Raw genomic sequence first — 13,525 nt, forward strand, 5'->3', positions numbered from 1 at the left:
TAAATGTTAACATATCAAATTGTATACAAAAAAAAATGTATAATTTATTTGTACTTGTAATATTACTCTAAATTTATTAGTATAAATTGAAGTGATAATTTATGATTAAATGATATAATTATTTATTTTTTCTCTTAATTTAAAATTATTTAATCAAATACTACAACTTTAATTTATACTAATAAATTTATACAATTTGTTTGTATATGTAACATTACTCTTTATCTATTTAACGTTTAAACTTGATTTTGGTGGTGAGAATTAGTTAGTAAAGTTATGGCCACCAACTATTAAAGAAGTCATAATCTAATCTTTCCCTAATCTAAGCTTATTTTGTCTACATTAATCCATGCCTCTAAACGCCCCTCATTAAATCTTAATAATTATAATAATCTTAGAATGATCCATCTAATCATGCAAATATCAGCCAAAATGAAACAGCCATTTAGCTATAGATGAGGATAGGGATTCGGTGGATATTTGGGTGGGAAATAATCCTCTTCCCTAAAAAATCACATTCCACCAACATTTTCTGCATATTCGGAGAAATTGTTAATTTTATCAGCTTTTAAATAGCTTTTCAAAGACGAAAATGACATAAAAAAGATTAGTAAATTATTCCTTTATATTTAATACCTTCTAAAGTAGAGATAAGACCTTTTAAGAAATGGGTAAATATATGTTATATAATTCATGAAGGATTAAAAAAATAAATTAAAAAGTGGTCTTGTATCTTAAATCTAAGAGATATACGAACCTTTTTTTGAGACCATTCTCATATTTGACTGATTGAAATAATTTTAGTACTAAATTTGTGCAGATTTGACTGACCCTTTTACAGGACCCTTTTTTTAAGACAAATCGTACAGGATGAGTTTGAATTTGTGTACCTCTGTAAGGGGAAAAGGACCATGTGCCACCCAAATCTTACCCTAATTTTAAGAGTATGTATTTATAAATTAATATCATTCAAATTTTTAGTTAAGTGTAGAGATAAAATTATTATTTTATTTATAAATTTTAAAATTTTAAAATTTATATCATTTTATCTTAAGTTTTAAAAATTAACACTTCACTTTATTCTTAAAGTTTAAAAAGTTTAGATTTCACTTTTAAGGTTTGTTTTCTTCTTCGTCCACCATTATTTCGATCAATGATTAGTGTTTTTTACCTATCTTCTAAATCTGACTATGAAAAAAAATTATCTAGACGCGATGACGAAATATTGTCTTTCATCGTCTAGAAGACTTGATGAAGGATGACGCTTCATCGTCCTTTATCACTTCATTCATAAGCAATGATAAAGGACAATGAAATGTCATCCAAATGACGAAGGACAACGTTTTGTCTTCGAGTCTTCCCGCTCTGGAGATGATGAAGGGTTGTCTTTTGTCAGAGAAAACCTTTGTTTCTTCCCCATCGCCGATTGATTCTTCAAGCCACCAAAAATGAAACTTGGAAAAGAGGAAAAAGTGAATTTTTCAAAGTTTAATTATAGGAGGTAAATGTGAGTTTTCTAAACTAAAAAGTGAATATAATATAAATTTTTTAAGTCTTAGAATTTATAGATAAAATAATAATTTTATCCCTATTTTTAACTGAAAATTTGAACAACAGTTACCCTATGAATGAATATTTAAATTTTTTATCTATCGTATATATGATTTTAAATTTAAATTTAAATTTGAGTGAAAAATTATTCATTTCCCCTCTGTGAGATGGTAAAGATGGTGCATTACCAAAAAGAGAGTTTAAATTCAGTTTTTGAATTTGTAAAGACTTGGAAAGTATTAATATTTGATTAAGATATATAAAATTTCAGTAAAGATATTGGATTTCCTTGATGGCGATTGAAACACAAGTAACAATCAAATGGACATTATTTAACCATAATCTTTAGGAACCGCCCGGTGCACAGCCTGTCGTGAGCCCAAAACTAGATTTAGGGATCTGTCTGAAGTGACATTGTCTCCCTATCAGTTAAAACTAGTTGCAAAATAATAAATGAAACAAAGGGTTTTTCCTTTTTGAGCTGATAAATTGGATGGGTTAGATTGGACCGATACAAGTGTGTATAAAATGAATGTAGGTTAAAAATGGATTAAATTATATGAATAATGATTTTTAAAACTTATATTCGGTTCTACAAAGATGGATTGACCCACGAATTACTCACTAATATTAATTTTGTATTATTTCTCTTTTATTTTTATTATTTTAATGTATTTATTTTATAATTTTTTATATTTTTTTCTTCAAATATATAAAAGTTGTGGGGAAGAACGAAAACTTGTCTCAAATTATAAAAAATGTTTTTTATAGATTTGATAAATTTCAACATTGAACATAAAATAAATATTTATAACAAAGTATTTAGTATTCATATTTTTTAAATTTATTTTTAACACAATGAATTCTTTAATTTTAAAGTGAATTTGAGTTTATTTTATATCAAGAGAAAGAAAAACATATGAGATTTGTATTACATATGTTGTAAGTTTGATGTTAAAAAATAAAAAAAATAACGGGTGACCCACGGATATACTTGCCTGCAAAAACTCCTTACCTGTAGGTATATGTCCAAAAATTTAAAACTTTTATCTAGTTATAGATAGGTTACCCATGGATCTGATAGATAACTTGTCTATCTTGTAAGATCTAGTTTTTTGTCTAAATTTTTTTTATTACAAGAATTATCCAAATTTGGGTACTTATTTTAGTAATATAATAATGGTCAAAAAGATTATTTTCCACCTAAGTTTTAATACAAATATAAATACACACCCATAAGATGTAAAAATCTAAATACTCATCAATAGACCAACTATTGTTAAAATTTTTTGTTAGGACTAAAAGTATAATTATCATTTTACCAATAATATTAAAAAATTTATAGTTTTTATTTCATCCCTTTTTCAAGTTTTGAAACCTGATATTTCACTTCTACCATAAGATTTCTTGCAAACTTTGGCAATGACAATGGCAGCAACCAATCAATTCTGATGTCGATTGACCTTTTGTGCGTCTCTCTCTACCATCGTCAATGACACCAGACGAAGGCCGACGGATCCCTAATAGGGATGAAGCCCCAAGACAAAAAGGATTTGTTGAATCGGTTTTACATGATAAGAATCCATCACGTTTTCTATCAATTCAATTTTAGATCTAGATAACCGATAACGAATACCTATTCTCTGATTATGAGCGTAACGGATTCTTATCGTCCAAAGCCAATTTGACAAACCTTTTTGTCTTCTAGCTTTGTCATAGTTAGGTTTTCGTAGATCTTCATTTGACATCAATGATGGCAGCACAGGAAGAGATAGAGAAGATCAATAGGCATCTAAACAAATTAGCCACCATCATTATTGTCATCATCAAAATTTAGAACAAATATTAAAAATTTAGAAAAAAATTTAGACAAAAGAATGTCCTTTGGCCTATAATAATTGAATATCGAAACCCATAAATAGTCGGCACCCCACACATTAAATGAGTCATGATCATACAACCAAGCTGAAATCCGGACGACAGGAGTCCGGTCTCATGAGAGTAACATTTGACGACCGTTGTCCTTTTTATTCCATTAAGATACCGCAAAACCACCATGTCCCACTCAATGTTTTATGAAATGACAGATATGCCATGACTGAACCCATGTGCATGCAGAATCAGTATAATAGGTGAGTGATTGAAGCAAAATATATTACTAGACCAAGTTCAATGATACCCTCTCTCTTGTCACATGTCACATGCTCTTGCCTTGAGGTTTGGTTGACATTTAAGGCTTTTGTTGCCTCCATTTGCATTTTTCCTTTTAACACTTTCCTTCATCCACAAACGCCATTTCTTTCATTCTTGATTTCATTTTCTGTATTTTAACATATAAACTATGGTAATCAAATTATATATCGTATTATATATAAAAAATCTAATTTTATATATCATATATTATATTGTAAAATATAATTTTTGAAACATAAAATATTAAAAAATAATATAAAAATCTAATTGATATATCTTTATTTTGAAAAATATTATAAATATCGTTAAAATTTTAAAAAATTTCACATACATTTATACGATATCATCATTTAAAAAAATATATCAATTCGTATCAACAATATAGATAATATCAATACATATCATATTATACAATACATTTACTATATCATATTAATTTGATACATCTTATGATACATATTATTTTTATATCTATATCATATCATATTGTATAATACATAATATATACTGTAAGATATTGATAATTATAATTCTACTACAATTAAAAATAAAGATGAAATTGAACAAAAAATATTAATTTATTGTTTTTGAATGAAAAAATATTTTATACGAGAAGAGGGTTAAAATTGAGAGGCAGATGGGGATATTTAGAATAAAATTACGGAAACAAATAATTTGTATAAATTTGTTTATATATACTGAAGTGATAATTTATAATTAAATAATATAATTATTTATTTATTTTTTACTCGTATCAAACTTAGATAATAAAATATTATCACATTATATTATATTAATAAATTTATATATATAATATTATTCGAATATTATATTTTCAGATTTACACACGTTGACAGATCGATGACGATAAAGATACTGATAAGGTGTTGATGCCCCCACATCCGGTGTTCGGCTATTTAGGCCCACTTTTACACCGAATCACATAATTTCCCCACTCTTCAGGCCCATCGCTTGCCCCACTTCGCCTCCTTTATCTCTACCATAATATTCTTTGCACACATTTGTTGACACAAATTCAAACCGTTGGTTGATGGATTTAAAGATTACTCTTCATTGGGTTTTTAATTTTGTATTATTAATAATAATGTGGTATTATTATCTTTACTTTAAGGAGGCGTCTGGCTAGGGTTTCATAAAGATTATTCTGGTAATTTATTTTTTATTATTTATATTATTTTGTTTGGTTTATAAATAATAAAATATTATAGTAATATTCTATTATTAATAATAATGTGACAGGTAATATAAGAGATAATCTGATTATCATCTTATCTTCATCTTAGGTATTAAAATATTATTAAAATAATTTTAATTTTATTATAACTATATTCTTATTTATTAATTTTTTAAGGTAAAAATAATCTTATTTTCAATTAATATAACAAATAACATAAAAAATATTTTAGAATAATTATATATAAAGGAATTTAAATAAAATAATATACTAGTATTCTTTTATTACCTTTAAACAAACACAATAATTATTTATATCTACCAAATTTTATCAAACATGATAATAATTTATACCTAAAAATCTTCAATGTAATTTTTCAATTTTGGTAATAAAATATTACCCAACCAAACGCCTCTCAAGTATTTAAATATTACCAAAATAATATTAATTTTATTATAATTCTATCCTTAATTATTAATTTTTTATAAAAAAATATTTTATAATAATTATATCTATGAGTATTTAAGTAAAATAATGTCTTAATAACTAATTATTTATACTTATTAATTTTTATTAAACATAAACGTATTAATAATTTTTTCACAAAAATCTTTTGAATAATTTATCTTTATGATTATTTTTTTATTTTTGTTATAATTAAAAATTACCTAAATTAAACCCACTGTAATTTTTTTTTTTAATCAGTTGTAATTAGTATTTGGTTAGGATTAGCAATTGTATTCCAAACTTTTGGGTCACACTGGAAAAAGTTGTAAAGCAATCCTCCATTATTAATTATTATTGCTAATGATTTTAAATGTTAGGCATTATTAAATGGCAACATGCCTCCATACACCATTATCACTACAATCCATCTTAATAATGCTTAATCTTCTTTCCGTCCATGTCAAGTTTCTAATAACCATAATTAATTCTACATCGATATATATATTATTACGGGTCATACTTCTCCTTTAAAAAATAAAAAAAAGTGATTAGCTATACGGATAATATGCAAAGATTAAACACATTATTTACACGCAAGTTAATCTAAAGTAGTAGTGAAAATTGAAAGTGTTTTGATAGCAATAAATCACGGAATACAATAGCAAGGCATAAAAAATTAGAAATAAAAATCATACCCCACGGATCGAGGGGTCATTATAAACACAATTATATGCGAAAAAAGACTTATATCTGTATTTGAAGGCTCAACCACGTAAAGGTTTGTTTTGGAACATTTTTTACTTCCTTCATCACTTCAACTGGACTCTACTCATCTCTTTATAACACCATAAATCATGTGACATTATAGGGGTCTCACATATGTTAGTTTGAGTAATTAGATTGAATGAAAGCAACAGGGAGAGAAGAAAATTGAGTGAGAATTTTCTTCACTCTTCACTCTTCTTTCTTTTTTTTTTTTTTTCTAAAAATCAGCTTGATGGTTAGATTATAAGAAAAGTCTCAATTTATGTGAGACATCTCATAACCCTAATCCATATTCTCATTTCACCTTTTAAATTTTGGGGAGTTTTTTTAACAATTTAGCCTATAAACTTTTTATTACTCATAATTAAACCCAATAATGTGTCTAATATTTATTCTTAAATGTTATGATACATTAACAAATATCTATAAACTTGAGGTGATTCATCTTTTATGTAGTAAACTCTAACCTTCTAAGTATAACAAATGACCTATTATTATATGTGACCATAAGATCTCTAATAAATTAATAGTGAATAAATTGTGATTAATCTATAATTTTTCCTCTATTTATTTATGAACCATAACGGTATTTACTAAAATAACATGATTACCTAATTAATGAAGAGTTAACGTTAAACTGATTATATTTTTCAATAGTATCATTATTATGCAATCGAATTCTTTCATTTTATTGATATCTCATCAAGATAAAGACACAAAAGTAGTGTCTGACTTCATAATTTAACTTCTGAAGCAATTTTTTTTTTAAATACAAGATCGTTATCAAAGACCCAAAAAAATTGACATTGGAGATAAAAACATTACTTTAAGACTAAAGTTTTAATACTTTTTGTTGAAGGATCTCTTCTAACCATGTTGGTGGATCCTTCTAAAATATCAACTCATTAGATAAATCTAAAGTAAATTCAGACATTCAATCAGTAGTTTTATTTGTTTCTTGAAACACAAGCACAAAACTTATTTTTCAATTCTCATAGCATATATTATTAATGTCGCTAAAGGGTTTAGCGAGAAGATCTCTATTTCAATGCGTAAAATGTATTAAATGGATTGTAATTTTAAAGTCGAATTTAATTTAAACATTTAAAGCTTCATTCTCTCTAGCTACTTCAAGTCCCTGTTTAATACCAGTTTATACCATTGAACAAGTTTTCAGTGAACGATAATTCCCCTAACTTCAATAATACTAGCCAATCTTGACATAATAACTCCGATATTTAATTTTCAAATCTCATTTATAGAAGACGATCGATGAACATATCAAATAACAAAACCTTTCATTGATATTGTCTTAAAGAAGATTTCCCAAACATCCACAGGAGGCCGACATTTTTCATCACTACTACAAATTAAATTTAGAGGAGGCGATACTAATCACTTTATTAATTAAAATACAACTAATTATTAAAGAAAGAACAATTAAAAAAAATAAAAAACCTTGATTAATTCCTATAAGATGCTGCAGGTGGGATGAAGCAGGGGTGCCATAATTCAACCAATCCCTACAAAAACAAAAGAAAAAGATTAAATGTTAATTATAGTTAATAATGGCCTCCCCACGTGAACTTCAATAATACCATCCACATAATACAATACATAATAAATAATATTATGTGTATATATTTTTATATATAATTTAAGTATACCGATTAAAGCTAGATTCAAAGAGAGTTTGTTTAGACTCTAAATGAACTTAGTTCGAATAAACCCATACACAACCCTAAGACAACGAACACAAACCTAAATACGAGTTGAGAAGTAAAACTAGAAACAAATCTGAGTCTGAACCCAAACTATAGTCGTGCTGGGCTTGAATCCTTAGTAAATGGCATCATTTCTAGCTCTACCTACAGATAGAGCTAGATTTAAAGCAAATTTGTTTAGACTCGAAATGAACTTAGATCGGATGAGACCAAACACAAGTCTGACACAATGAGCATAAACCCGATCACAAACATGTGAGTGAGTTAGCTAAGCAAGCCGGAACTTGAACCTGAGCTCGAGTCTAGTCCAAAACAAGCTGAAAATGATCTGACCCTGTTCAGGCTTGGCTCTTCTCGTTTTCAGCTGATGTATCATCATGTAATTGAATATTATTTTATCTGTAATTTAAAATTATCTAATTATATAATAATGTCTTATCTAAACACCTAAATTATATACCAAAAGTAAGTAGCATAGCCGCAGACTTGCATTTGCAGATGATGAATCTTTAAATTGAATTAATGTGAGGAGGACATTTAGTGGTCTTTAAGAAAGACAGAAGCAATCATTCAAATTTAGGGTTTTGTTGGAGAATGCGGTGAATCCATTAGGCTCCGTGAATCTCGGTTCTTGCTTGGCCCTGCCTGGGGTTTCAACTTTCATCCATCACTTTCTACACAATCTTATTATGTGGATTTTTGGCCGCTGCTCTCCTATGTCTACGACCCGTTGATTCGAATAATCTTCTACTATCATAAACAAATATTATCGGAACAATATGTTTAGTTTAAATAATATTTTATTATTAAAATTAAAAAATTATCTTTAAAATAAATTATATAAATATGATCAGTTAATTGTTTAAAAAAATATATATTTAAACAATTAATGTTTTTATGTCACAAGTGACAAAGCAAAGGCTGATATTCAAAGTTATTTGATTGAACATAAAAATGGTGGCATCGAATTGATGTTTATCTTCAAGGGAATGGAAACTGATTGATTGAACCCCACTCTTTAAAATGCCCCCACTCTTTTCTAAGTGGATAAACAACACAAACAACCTTTCAATCACCTCAATTTAGACCTTAAATACTGCCTCCTCCTCCTCCTCCTCCTCTCTCCCACTATCTAATTTCTTCATCTCTTCAATTCCACCACCTTCTCAATATTTAATTGATGAGTACTCGCATTTAGCGGTGAGATTAAGAGTGGATATAAATCAAATTAAGTCTAAACATCTTTTAATTTGAGTTTGACTTAATCTAATTCAAATTTAGTTAGAATTCATTGAATCAAAATTAAGAGTTGCTCGAGTTCAACTTTTAATAAAAAATGATTCAGTTTAGTTTAATTTGAGTTTGATTTGAATTTATAACTCAAGTCAATTGTTCAAATTTATGGTTTGGTTCGTTCAAATTCATGGTTTGAATCGTTCAAATTTATGGTTTAAATCCGTAATTCGAATTTATGACTCAAGTTCATAACTTATAAACAAAATAATATTGTTTTACTTAAATAATAAGCAAAACCACTGATTTGACCAAAAATTCGAATCGAATTAAGTCATAAATTTGAACCGTGGATTCAAATAATAAATTTTAGTCAAACACTTCCAAACTTAAATTTAGTTCAATTTTAAAAATAAACCAAGTCATTTAATTTGAATTTAAATAAAATAAATTCGAATCAAATGAAATTAAATCGAATTAGGGTCCAAAACCTAGTTTGCCTTGATCAAATCCAGCCCTAGGTGAGATTTAAGAAATGTCATCTCACTGTCTTTGTATATACCAACATCTCGTGCATCTAATATAAGTAATTAGTGGGGGCATAATCCCTATCATTAGCTTAATCACTCTGCTTCATTGAATAATTATACTTACAAGTATTTATTGGCTTGTCCTGCGGCACCCGCAACGCCGCTTGTATATATTTAGATTCATTCTGTTTGTTCCCTTTTTTTATTTATTTATGCCTTCTTTGTTAGCGTCAAATATTTATTACGAAATTTTGTAAATCTGGTGATGATCGCGTCTTAATGGCAGACAATCTTTTCATGCGTCAACCTTTTTCCTCAATATTCAAAGTGCCCATTACTATTCCAAAAGTATTTTGTCCCATTCTATTTTGTTTTGTTTTGTTGTTGTTGCTTTTTTTTTTTTTTTCCAAGAGTTTTTATCAGTTACGATTCAATTTAATTTTGGTTTATAACCTTCTCCAAATAATAATTTGGGTTAGTTTAAAAAATTATTAAATCGATTCGATTAATTGGTTTTAAACACCTTTAGGGAGTATTTGGTTCTAGTTTTTGAATATTATCTTAGTAATTCATCTTTTATTCTCTTGTTTGATTTATCATTCATACAAAATTACACTAATATTCTATTATCAATACTGACGTGACAGGTAATATATGTGGTATTCTGATTACCACCTTTACCTTAGGTATTTAAAGATTATCAAGGTAATCTTGATTTTATTATAATTATCTTATTATTTATTAATTTTTTTAGATAAAAATAAATTTATTTTTAATTAATATGATAAATAATATAAAAAGATTTAAAAATAATTATATTCAAGGGCATTTAAGTAAAATAATTTACTAGTAATCTTTTATTACCTTTAACCAAACACAATAATTATTTATACCTACTAAATTTTATCAAACATAATAATTATTTATATCCAATAATCTTTTAAGTATTTTATTTTTAAGATAATCTTTTTATTTTAATAATAAAATATTATTCAAACCAAACCCCCTCTTAACATCAATGCCGATTACTTTATAATATGTGAATTGTGATATAGGGTATGAGATATTTGTGTGAGGTTGCATTTTAGACTTTGTATGTGGGAATATTCAATTATTGGCTTTTGACAAACAAAAAGCCTTTTTTTAAGAAATAAATCTACCGAGGCTTTTTTTTCTAAACATCCCTTTCAAATTGTTTTTACACAAAATTTATAATATCCACTTCTCCAAATTTTTAATTAATTTTTAAAATTAGATTATAATAAATTCATCCAACTATGTTAACCAACAACAACAATCAACCTTTCATTTTGGCAACCCATTAAGATTGATTTTGGCCCCTTCAAAATCCTTGCATAAACCATAATCTAGTAAAAATCTTATTGATGTAATTTCTTGTTACCGGCGTATATATGGAATTTAAGATTTTACGTAAGATAAACTGTAATAGTGACAAAATTGGTTAGAGTAATATTATATACTTACTTTTGATATATAATTTAGATATATAGAGGATATGACATTATGCGATTGAGTATTATTTTATTTTTAATTTAAAACGATTCAATCATATAATAATATATTATCTGTATACTCAAATTGTGTATTAAAAATGTATACGTATAGTTTTATTTTTATTCTAATTGTGTTAACAAAATAAAAATTTTAAATGGTAATTACGTGAGTGATATGATTTCGTTTTGATTGAAGATGATTATCTTTTAATTGTGTATTAAAAATTTAAAATAAGATTTTAGATATTATTTTTATTCTAATTGTGTTAATAAAATGGTAATTATATTAATAATATAATTTTGTTTTGATTGAAAGTCGATTATCTTTTTTTATAGACACAAGACAAAATAGAAAATTTTTTTACAGATAAGTGGAAATATTCTATAAATAGAGTTCTTCTCCTTGTCATTGAATAATATGGCATTGGAGCTAGGGAAGTTAATATATTTGGTTATTAATCTTGTATGTCGCCAAACTACCACATCCTAGACATCTAAGCCTTAAAAGGATTGAGAAGTTTTTTTTGTGATTAAATCAATAAATAAGGGTATTTTTGGCAATAAAATATTATTGTAAAAATATATTATTTTGAAGATTACTGTGTATAAATTATTACTATAATTAAAAAAATTAATAAAATTAAATAGATTTTAATAATTATTGTATTTGATTAAAGATAATAAAAAATATATTATTTTATTAAAATATCTTTAGATATAATTATTTTTAAAATTTATTCATATCATTTATTATATTAATCGAGGATAAAAATATTTTTATTTTATAAATTAATAAATAAAAATATAATTATAATAAAATTAATATTATTAAAATAATATTAATAATAAACGATAAATTTTAACTCAGAACAAATGACACCGTTTGTTCCCTAAAATACGACCCTAAAACAGAGCTATCGAACTTAAAATGCGAGCCCAAAGCCAGTCAAAGCGAACCCAAGCTAGAACATACGAATCTAAACTAAATACGAGTCGATCCTGAACACTAAAATTATGAAACGAGTTAAACACGAACATATATTTGGTGAGCTCGATGAGCCTGAACCTGAGCTGGAGCTTGGGCTTACTAAAAACGAGCCGAAAACAAATCGAACCCTATTCAAGCTTGGCTCCGCTCATATTCAACCCTACTCATGATCCTTCTCTTCCCTTCATATGTCTTTGGTGATATCCCTTATTTTCTCCATTTCTCTTTCATAATCACCCCTATATAAATTATCACTTAGCGAAATTATTTTTATATACCAATTTTATTAATTTATTTATACAAAATAAAAAAATAATATATAATTAAATGATATAATTATTTATTTTTTATTTTAAAATTAGTCAATTATGTGTAATTAATGACAGATGTAAAAATAAAATTTAGGTCGAAAGACTTATTTCCACATAAGGTTTGATGTATTTTCAATTTCTCACCCATAAATTTCAAAAACCTAAATATTTATTCATTATTTAACTTTTATTAAAAAATTATCATTTTATTAGTAATATTAAAAAAATATTTTTTTTATCTCATATTTCTCAGGTTTTGAAAACTTATAATTTCATCCCAACTTAATTTTTTTAATTTTAAAAAGTGATTTCTCCTCTCCCCTGGGTCCACTCTAAGGTTTTTTTTTTTTCCATTTGCAACCAGCATCTTTGGTGATAGTGACAATTGTTATCTCTGCCCTTTTCCTCCCTTTGCCCATCACTCTCCTTGGTAGGCTAAGACACGTAAACCGCAACCTAAATTATAAACCGTTTTTCAAAAACTTTTAAACTCAAATTAAATCAAATTATAATTTTTATATAATTAAATTTAATTTTACAATTTGAATTAAATTATATACACTCTTACAATTCACCTCGTTAATATATCTAATAAAATTTGTTTGGCATTCATTCAAATACAGCAACACAACCCATGAAGATAGTTTTCATAATTATTTGGCAATTGACATATTTTTGTATGTGATTTGTTAATGTGACTGTATGAGAATATGTTTATCGATTAATATGCTATTTATATATTTAAAATAAATACATATAATTATATTAATTATAATTAACTTTATAATTAAAAAAGAAAAGAAATACAATAGCTAAAGATATCAAACCATTATATTTTTTTTTGCAAAAATTAATTTTTTATTGAAGAGATTAAATTTTTAAAATTTTATATTAAAAAACTAAATTTTTATATTTTTTATAAAACAATCAAATTTTAATATTTTTTTTATTAAAGATATGAAATAATTATAATAAAATTATTATTTATATTATTTTATTTAAAGTGATTTGATTAATTAAATTCATTTAATAGGGAAAAAAATACTAAAAGTTTATTCTTTTTATTTCAACTAA

The sequence above is a fragment of the Mangifera indica genome, unplaced genomic scaffold, assembly GCF_011075055.1.
Source record: "Mangifera indica cultivar Alphonso unplaced genomic scaffold, CATAS_Mindica_2.1 Un_0114, whole genome shotgun sequence".
NCBI lineage: Eukaryota > Viridiplantae > Streptophyta > Magnoliopsida > Sapindales > Anacardiaceae > Mangifera > Mangifera indica.